Source organism: Nesoenas mayeri (assembly GCF_963082525.1).
Source record: "Nesoenas mayeri genome assembly, chromosome: Z".
In the NCBI taxonomy this organism is placed as follows: domain Eukaryota; kingdom Metazoa; phylum Chordata; class Aves; order Columbiformes; family Columbidae; genus Nesoenas; species Nesoenas mayeri.
In genome coordinates this window covers 76,137,256-76,145,822 of record NC_137542.1, presented here as the reverse complement: position 1 = coordinate 76,145,822, position 8,567 = coordinate 76,137,256, and positions in this window count along the sequence as shown.

Sequence of the window (8,567 nt, the reverse complement as noted above, 5' to 3'; positions counted from 1 at the left end):
TTGTATCATCCCAGCAGAACATCCAGCTTTTGGGTCGTCTCGTATCCTTGAGAAACTCAAGAAATCATTATCATTTTTCCACCCACGCAGGTATTTTGTGACTAAGTCCTTGTAGGCTTCCAGATAACAGACATTATTTACGTAGAATTGTCCTGATTTTGGAGCATCTTCTAATTATTTACATGCATGTTCCCAGTTCTTTCTTGAGCACAACACTGGGGCGTTCTCATGCAGAGCCCAAACTGTTGCCATATAGAGATATAACGCTCCCCTAAAAATGGAATATAAAGAAGCATCCAAGAGTTTGTTACTTAAAATAAGAATTTGTATTGGATTGGAGGACAAGAAATCTAAAACACGTTCTTTAAAGCAGACTTGCACAATATAACCACAATATTCTACACTTAAAATGTCGCTGCTTTATACAGTGCTTGCACTGCATATGTCTGATGGTTGAATTATTATTTTATGTCAAAGTGTAGGTCCGTATGAGGAACACTAATCCTGAACAGCCCGTTACAAACATGAGAATTCTCTTTTTACTGCAGGCTGATCCCTGTCTCTAATGGGACAACAGTCCTATTGCCATCAGTGGAAACTGTTCCTGGAAAACCTGTGAAAAGCCCACGCTGGTGTCTCCCCACCCGTGAGGACGTGGATCATGTTCGAGGGAGAGAAACGAGCTCCACGATGCATCTGGCCAGCCCACCACAATAAATACAGAAAGACACATAAATTATGTCGAGGTTACGACCTATCCCATTAAAAAGGAAGGAACTCCAAAATTACACCCCTACCTGCTGGCAATAGGAAATGCAGAAGCTGGTGATTTTTTCCTCTTGCTCTGCCTGCTACTCTCCCATCCCTTTTACAATTATTTCCTTCTGCCAAAAAAAGGGTTTGGTGTCTTTTTCCTTTTTAATGAAGGAGTTGTGGGTTCCTTTCTGGGTAAGCAGCTGATGCTGCTATCCGAGCAGCCCGTCCTGCAGGATCTGATAAATCCCCCCTGAAGCTTGATACCTCCCACTGAAAATCAGGGATTTGCTTGATAACGTTAAGGCTAAAATGCTGCTTTTAAGTGATGGACACCCCACCCTTCCCCAATCCTCCGGGCATAGGTGTAGCAATGTCATGTGTACTATATATTTAGCATCCAGGAGGTCTAAAGGCCAAGGTATGCATAGGTAACTGCAAATGTGTATTATTTAAATGTGTATTTATTTATTGTATTATATGTATAGGTATGTATAGGTAACTGCAAATAAAACTTTGCAGATCATGCATTTGGCAAGTGGCCTTACTTGAAATAAAGAGGATTTTGATTCACATTGCTGATTCACTACATTCCCCACGTGTACTTACTTTCAAAACGTTCCAGCAAAGCTACTACGCTGTGTCCATATAGAAAAAATATTTATTGAGAGCTTGCATGCCAAGACAAGTCTAAAGAAACACATATTTACCATTTTGCACATCCAAAGCACAGAAGTACAGGCACAATACAAAGGGAGAGCTACAGATAAGGTGGTGTATTCAGGTTGTATATTTTGTATTAATATTGAGCATCTCGGCCAGCAAGATCCTCAGGAGCTCCACGGAGTGCACACAGATCCCAAAGGCATTGGGGTCTCTGGGTGGGACTGCTGGAGGAAGCAGCTGAGCTCTTCCTCAGAATAATACATAGTGAGAGGGACTTGCAGGCTTGCTTTTATCTGCGAAGTCAAACATTCCACCCGCCTCTGATTGCCCCCTTCGCATCTCTCATTCAACTCAAATCATTTCTGTCTGGCTGGTGGCTCCCAAAGGGCATCGTGTTCTCCTGTGCTGCAAGCCCTGGCCCCTGGGCCATCCCTTCCCAGACTGCCTGGCTTTAAATCCCTTTCCTAACCCAAGCAATCCAACTTTCGTGTGGTTGAACCATAAAACTAAGAAAATTTCAGGTAGCAAAAAGCACATACATTAAGTCAGGCATGTGTAAGTGCTTTGAATACAGGTATTTTGGTGACTGAAGAGTCCCCCCTGTGCCAGCCATAGCAAATGGAGAATCACAGAGTCATTGAATAGTCTGTATTGAAGGCACCTTCAAAACTCCTCCAGTGCCCCCCCTGCCATGAGCAGGGACATCTTCACCAGCTCAGGTTGCTCAGAGCCCCGTCCAGCCTGGCCTGGGATGTCTCCAGGGATGGTTCATCCACCACCTCTCTGCCCAACCTGGGCCAGGCTCTCACCACCCTCAGGGACATGATCAAGGGTGTGGAGCATCTCCCGTGTGAGGAAAGGCTGAGGGAGCTGGGGCTCTTTAGCTTGGAGGAGACTGAGGGGTGACCTCATTAAAGTTTACAGATCTATAAAGGGTGAGTGTCAGGAGGATGGAGCCAGGCTCTTGTGGGTGACAACCAGTGAGAGGACAAGGGGTGCAAACTGGAACACAAGAGGTTCCACTTAAATTTGAGAAGGAACTTCTTCTCAGTAAGGGTAACAGAACACCGGCCCAGGCTGCCCAGGGGGGTTGTGGAGTCTCCTTCTGTGCAGACATTCCAACCCGCCCGGACACCTTCCTGTGTAACCTCATCTGGGTGTTCCTGCTCCATGGGGGGATTGCACTGGATGAGCTTTCCAGGGCCCTTCCATCCCTGACATCCTGGGATTCTGTGATTCTGTGATTCATGTCCAGCCTGACGGGACTGTTCTTCCACATGCTTGATAAGCACAGGCAAGTGTCCATCCCACTACACCTTTTTCTTCTAATTTATACTACCCACTACACCTTTTATTCTAGTTTATACTACCCACTTGTAGTGAATCATTTTCCAACAGATGCAGCCTTGGAGTGTCTGGCAGCACCCAGCGCTAAAATGATGATTTTTATCTTGCCACGCCGGGTGGGAAGAGCAAGAGCACACGAGCTCCACGTCTCCCTGGGTCACACACCGAGGTTGCCCAGAGTTTTCTTCGTAGACCTGAGGTTTTGCAGCTTGAATTTGCCGTGTTGTGAGCTGCCAGAACACAAGGAGAGCTCAGATAGAGCCCAAAAGGCATCGTAGCCTGGACTTTGAACATTGCTTGAGAGCTCTGCTCTGAAAATAAGGCACAAAAATAGAAGCAGGGCCACAAGCGTAGCTATTCCTAATGTGCACAAAAGGATGGGTGAGTGCCAGGAGCGAGCCCTGTGCTCTCCTACCTCCCCTCAATGGCTTCTCTTCAAAAAAAAACCAGACAGACATACCCCCAAAAGAGCAAAGTGTGTTTGTTATTGACCCTCGCCTGGAAAGTGTATGAGGAGGGATCAGCTCTGTTTGTTTGTACCCGGTAATGATGTCAGGAAAAGGTTTGTTTTGGGTTGTGATTTTTTTTTTCCCCTTCCAAGTCTGTTTTTATCCCCTTTGTTGGAAGTGCCTTTGGTGAGTCTCACACCCTGGTGCTGTTAGCAAAACAATTAGGTTAACAGTGCCCTGGCTCCAACTGTCTGTCAAGGGCTGAATTGCAATGCAAATGAACTCTGCTTGAGCTCTTCCAAGCCAGCTGGTAGCAGGAAAGGTCCCCAGAAACCTCCATGAGAACCGAGGTCTTAGGGATGTGCAGCGTGGGCTCGGTGGGATTTGACATCCAGGAGCTAAATTGTTTCACACGAGGGATGTAGTACAAACACGTGCTACAAATGTAGTATACAAATGCAATACATTCTATTAATACAAATCCTTTCAATACTTAAAACGGGGGGTTAGAAGAAAGACGGGGACAGACTTTTGAGCAGGGCCTGTTGTGATGGTTTTAAACTAAAAGAGGGGAGATTCAGGCTGGATATAAGTAATAAATCACTTATTCTGAGGGTGGTGAAACACTGGCCCAGGTTGCCCAGAGAGGCGAGAGATTCCCCATCCCTGGAAATATTCACATTCAGGTTGAACAACCCGATGTGGGTAAAGATGTCCCTGCTCATGGGAGGCGGCAGACTAGATGACCTTTACAAGTCTCTTCCAACCCAAACTATTATATGATTTGAACAGATTTTATTCCATCTCATGGGTTGGGAGTGACTCAGGTGCATTTTGGGCCAGGTTTCTGGTCTAGGCTCATGTGCATCTGCCCATGAGCAACGTCATCCCACCACAGCACAGTGTGACTGTCACCCCCTCTCAGAGCATCTCCCTAACCCAGGTACCTCACACGTTTCTATTGGCTTCATTACGCTTATTTCTGTATTTTCCATATGGGCACATATGTATGGTGTGCTTAAGCAAGCTGGCAGGGTTAATTAGAAAGCAGTTCTTTACCAGTTATTTAATATTTCACACTTCTAGAGTCATTTTCACGTGCAGGGATCACTAGGATGTGCAAGCGCTGCTGGTACCCACAGTCACCCAGAGTCCCTATGGCGGGGCCAAAACAAAGAAAATTAACCCTGGACCCCATTCCTATTCTCCATCCCTTCACACCATACACCCCAATTATGCTTCATGTCGCTCTGTTCATGACACTAAAATAACTGCAGTCATAACTGGGGGGGCTGGGAAACAAACTAAAGCGATCAATCTCATTTATAACAGCCCGGAAAGTTTTAAAAATTCAAAAAGTATAATGTGTGTATTAATGGGCATTTTTAGCCAGCAGATATGGGAAGGAGAAGGAACTATATTTTTTCCCCTGTTTTTCTCTATCAATTCAGCGTATGCATCAGAGTGAAAAAAGGATTGGGGTTCTCTGAGGAAACGAGGAAATCAGGCTCAGTTTACATGAGGTCACCCCAAGAGGCTGGTGAACAAGACGCTGAACTAAAAATGTTATCCCATTTCCATTTCTCAGGCCGCAGAAGTGGCTGTTTTCGAAGCAACGGGGTTGCTGTTCACCCAACCTCGCAATGGCCTCGGCTGCGGCCCCAGAATCCGATGGGCCACTTAATAGGCAGCTTCGTTAATGCTGCTAATTGTTTGGTGGTGAAGCGAGGAGTCCGTCCCCTTCCTCAGATCCCAGCTGAGTAACACAGCTTCCTAAATTATTCTTTAAGACGCCAGAAAATAATGTTCTTCCCCACCTCAAATTTTCCTGCTGTTTATTGCAAAGCAGATTTTGGGCCTGGGTGACTATAATCTCATGATAATTCAATAAGGCTGCCCCAAAATCTAGCCCCCTTTATAACTTATTTAGAGCCAGATTCTGCAAATACCGTGATTCCAGGCCCATTAGGAGTCTCCTTGGCCTGTTTATGTGAACATTTGCAAGACTGGCCTCTAAAACTATCCCTGCACTCCTGCCTCAGTGGTCTTAAAGGTCTTTTCCAACCAAAATAATTCTATAATTCTATTATTTTATTGAAGCCACGCACGCAGAACAGCGAACCCCAGGAATACCCTACCCACGTGGCACATTTTGTCCCCCCATTTTATGGCTGGTGTCACGGTTAGTGGGGTGCAACTGTTTTAGAAACTGATTTGCTTGTAGCAGCCATGACTCAAGAGTCTTGGCTTCTGCTTCCAATGGGATAACTGACCTACCGAGTGACCTAAAGCAGCTTCTCTGCCCGCACTTGTTGTATGAGAAAGGAGATATTCATCTGTGGGACATTGTGTGGGGTGGGGACCCTTGGGGACATCTCCTGCCCAGCAAAGCCTGACATTAAGAGACGGGGACCTCTGTGGACTTCTCTGGCCCAGCAAAGCCTGACATTAGTGTCAGGTGACCCCTGGGGACTTCTCCTGCCCAGCAAAGCCTGACATTAGAGATGGGGAACCTGGCAGATTTCTCTGGCCTAGCAAAGCCTGGCTTTAGCAATGGGGACCCCTGGGGACTTCTGCCTAGCAAAGCCTGTTTTTAGGGATGGAGACCCCTTGGGATTTCTCCTGCCCAGCAAAGCCTGACAATAGTGATGGGGACCTCATGGGACTTCTCCAACCCAGCAAAGCCTGGCATTAGCAATGGGGATCCTTGTGGACTTTTCCGGCCCTGCAAGGCCTAACATTAGCTATGGGGACCTTTGGGGACATTTCCTGCCCCGCAAAGCCTGGTGTTAGTGATGGGGACCTCTGGGGACCTCTCCTGGCCAGCAAAGCCTGACATTAGTGATGGGGACTTGTGGGGACTTCTCTGGCCCTGCAAAGCCTGGCGTTAGCAATGGGGATTATTGGGGACATCTACTGACCTGCAAAGCTTGACATTAGCGTCGAGTGACCCTTGAGGACTTCTCCAGCCCCGCAAAGCCTTACATTAGAGATGGGGACCCTTGGGGACTTCTCCTGCCCAGCAAAGCCTGACATTAGTGATGGGGACCACTGGGGATTTCTCCTGCCCAGTAAAGCCTTACATTAGCGGTAGGGACCCTTGGGGACTTCTCCTGCCCAGTAAAGCCTGACATTAGAGATGGGGACCATTGGGGACTTCTCCTGCCGAGCAAAGCCTGACATTAGCGGTAGGGACCCCTGGGGACTTGTCCTGCCCCACAAAGCCCAGTGTTAGTGATGGAGACCCCTGGGGCTTCTCCTGCCCAGCAAGGGTTGACATCAGTGACGGGGACCTGTGGGGACTTCTCCGGCCCTGCAAAGGCTGACGTTAGAGATGGGGACCCTTGGGGACGTCTCCTGCCCAACAAAGCCTGACATTAGTGGTGGGGACCCTTGGGGATGTCTACTGACCTGCAAAGCCTGACATTAACAATGGGGACCCTTGGGGACGTCTCCTGCCCAACAAAGCCTGGAGTTGGCAATGAGGACCCCTGGGGACTTCCTTGGCCCAGCAAAGCCTGGCTTTAGGAAGCCCGTCCAGACTTCCCAGCTCCCTGCAGGCTGCAGCAGGGCTGCACCGGCCCCACAGCCTCTTGGTGGCTCAGTTTCCCCATCCTCGGCAGGTTCTCGCTGGCAGAATTCGAATGGGGGGACCTGCGGAGCACCCCCGGGTGCCAGGAATTACTCCCGCTAGTAGTACTCGCAACAAGAATAGTCGGAGCGCTACGTGCTCATCATTCCTGCTTCCCATTTTGTGAGAATCAGAGTATACTTACCCTCTATGAAAATAGTTCCCTTTGGCGACAGGTGCTGTAAAAGTGCAAAGTATTCTTGGCGTTATTGCTTTTTTGTGCCGTGCCCTCTTCTAATGGTCAGAATCATGTATTTTTTTTTAAAAAAACACATATTTTTATGGCTGGAAAAGGTTTAATACTTCAATAGGAACAGCGGGCTCCAGTCTCTGCGGCACATCCCCCCTCTGGGGGCGCCCCCATGGCACCAAAGTGGGGCCAGTCATAGCACACCCCCCCTCCCCCCAAGCTCCCGGGGGGTGCAGCACCCCTGGGTGTAGCGGGGGGGTAGGATGGGAGAACCCACAACCTTTCAGCAACCCGAGCCGCCGCTTGCGCAAGGCGGCTGGAGATAAATATATAATATATATATATATATTTTTTTTTCCCGGAGCGACACGGTGTCTAGACACCCACGTGACGGGGCCGGGGCCGGGCCGGGCCGGGGCCGCGCTGCTGCGCACTGAGCGCGGCGGGCGGGGGGGGCAAAGAACGGGGGAGGGATGCGGGGGGGACGGCGGGCGCGGCCAAGCGCGTAAGCAGCGCGCTCGCTACCGGCCCCGCCGCCGGGGCTCCCCCGCAGGAAGGGAAAGACGGGAGGCGCTGGAGCGGGAAGGCGCCTTTGGAGAGAGCGGAGGGAAGAAAATAAAGGGCGAGGAAAAGCAAAAAAAAAAAAAAAAAGGAGGAGGAGGAGGAGGAGGGGAAGGAAGGAGGAGAGAGGAGGAAAAATTAAATAAATAAAAAAGGAGCGAGGTAGACGCGCCGGCAGCACGGAGAGAGGGGCGCCGCGGGCAGCCCCCGCACCCATGTAAGCGGGGAGAGGCGGCGGTGACAGCGGAGCGGCGCGGAGGGGCGGGCAGTCCGGCTCCCCCCCTGCCCGCCGGCAACACGCTGGTGGGGAGGGAGGGGACACAGCCCCGCTTTTAATTTTTTTTTTGGTTTTCTTCCTTCTCGCAGCAGCCGGATCAGGACTCGGTGTGTGCGTGTGAATTAGAACCTCGGAGAAGAAGGAGGGAAAAAAAAAGCCAGCAAACTAGACCTCAAACCCCGCATCAGGACGACCTGGGCTTTAAAAAGGGATACAACACTCTGGATGCGCTTGTTCTTCTCTTTTGTGACAGATGCTTAAACCGATTCCGACGTCCAAATCTTAGGGTTGGTGTTTGATTTTTTTTTTTTGTAATTTCTCTATTTTTTTTTTAATAGACATCATTTTGGCTCGCTTTTTTCTTTTTATCTTTTGATCCTGCCCTGCGTCGCATCAATCCCGTCTCTCCCCCCCGCAACCCACCCCCCTCCCCCCCTCCCCAGCACTGGCGGGTTGATGGGAGCTGCTGCCCGGGGGAGGCCGAGGATCCCCCGCGGCTCCAGCCGCGCTCCGCAGCCGCGCAGGGCGGCGCGGCGCCGGCCACCTCCACCCGCCTCCCCCAGCGCGATGCGCCTCGCACCATACCCAGCCTTTTGATTTTTTTTTTTCTTTTTTGGGCAAAACCACTGCGAGCAGCGGCTCCCCCCCCCCCCCTCTCCCCCCTCCCCCCCCCCTTTTTTTTTCCCTCCCCCT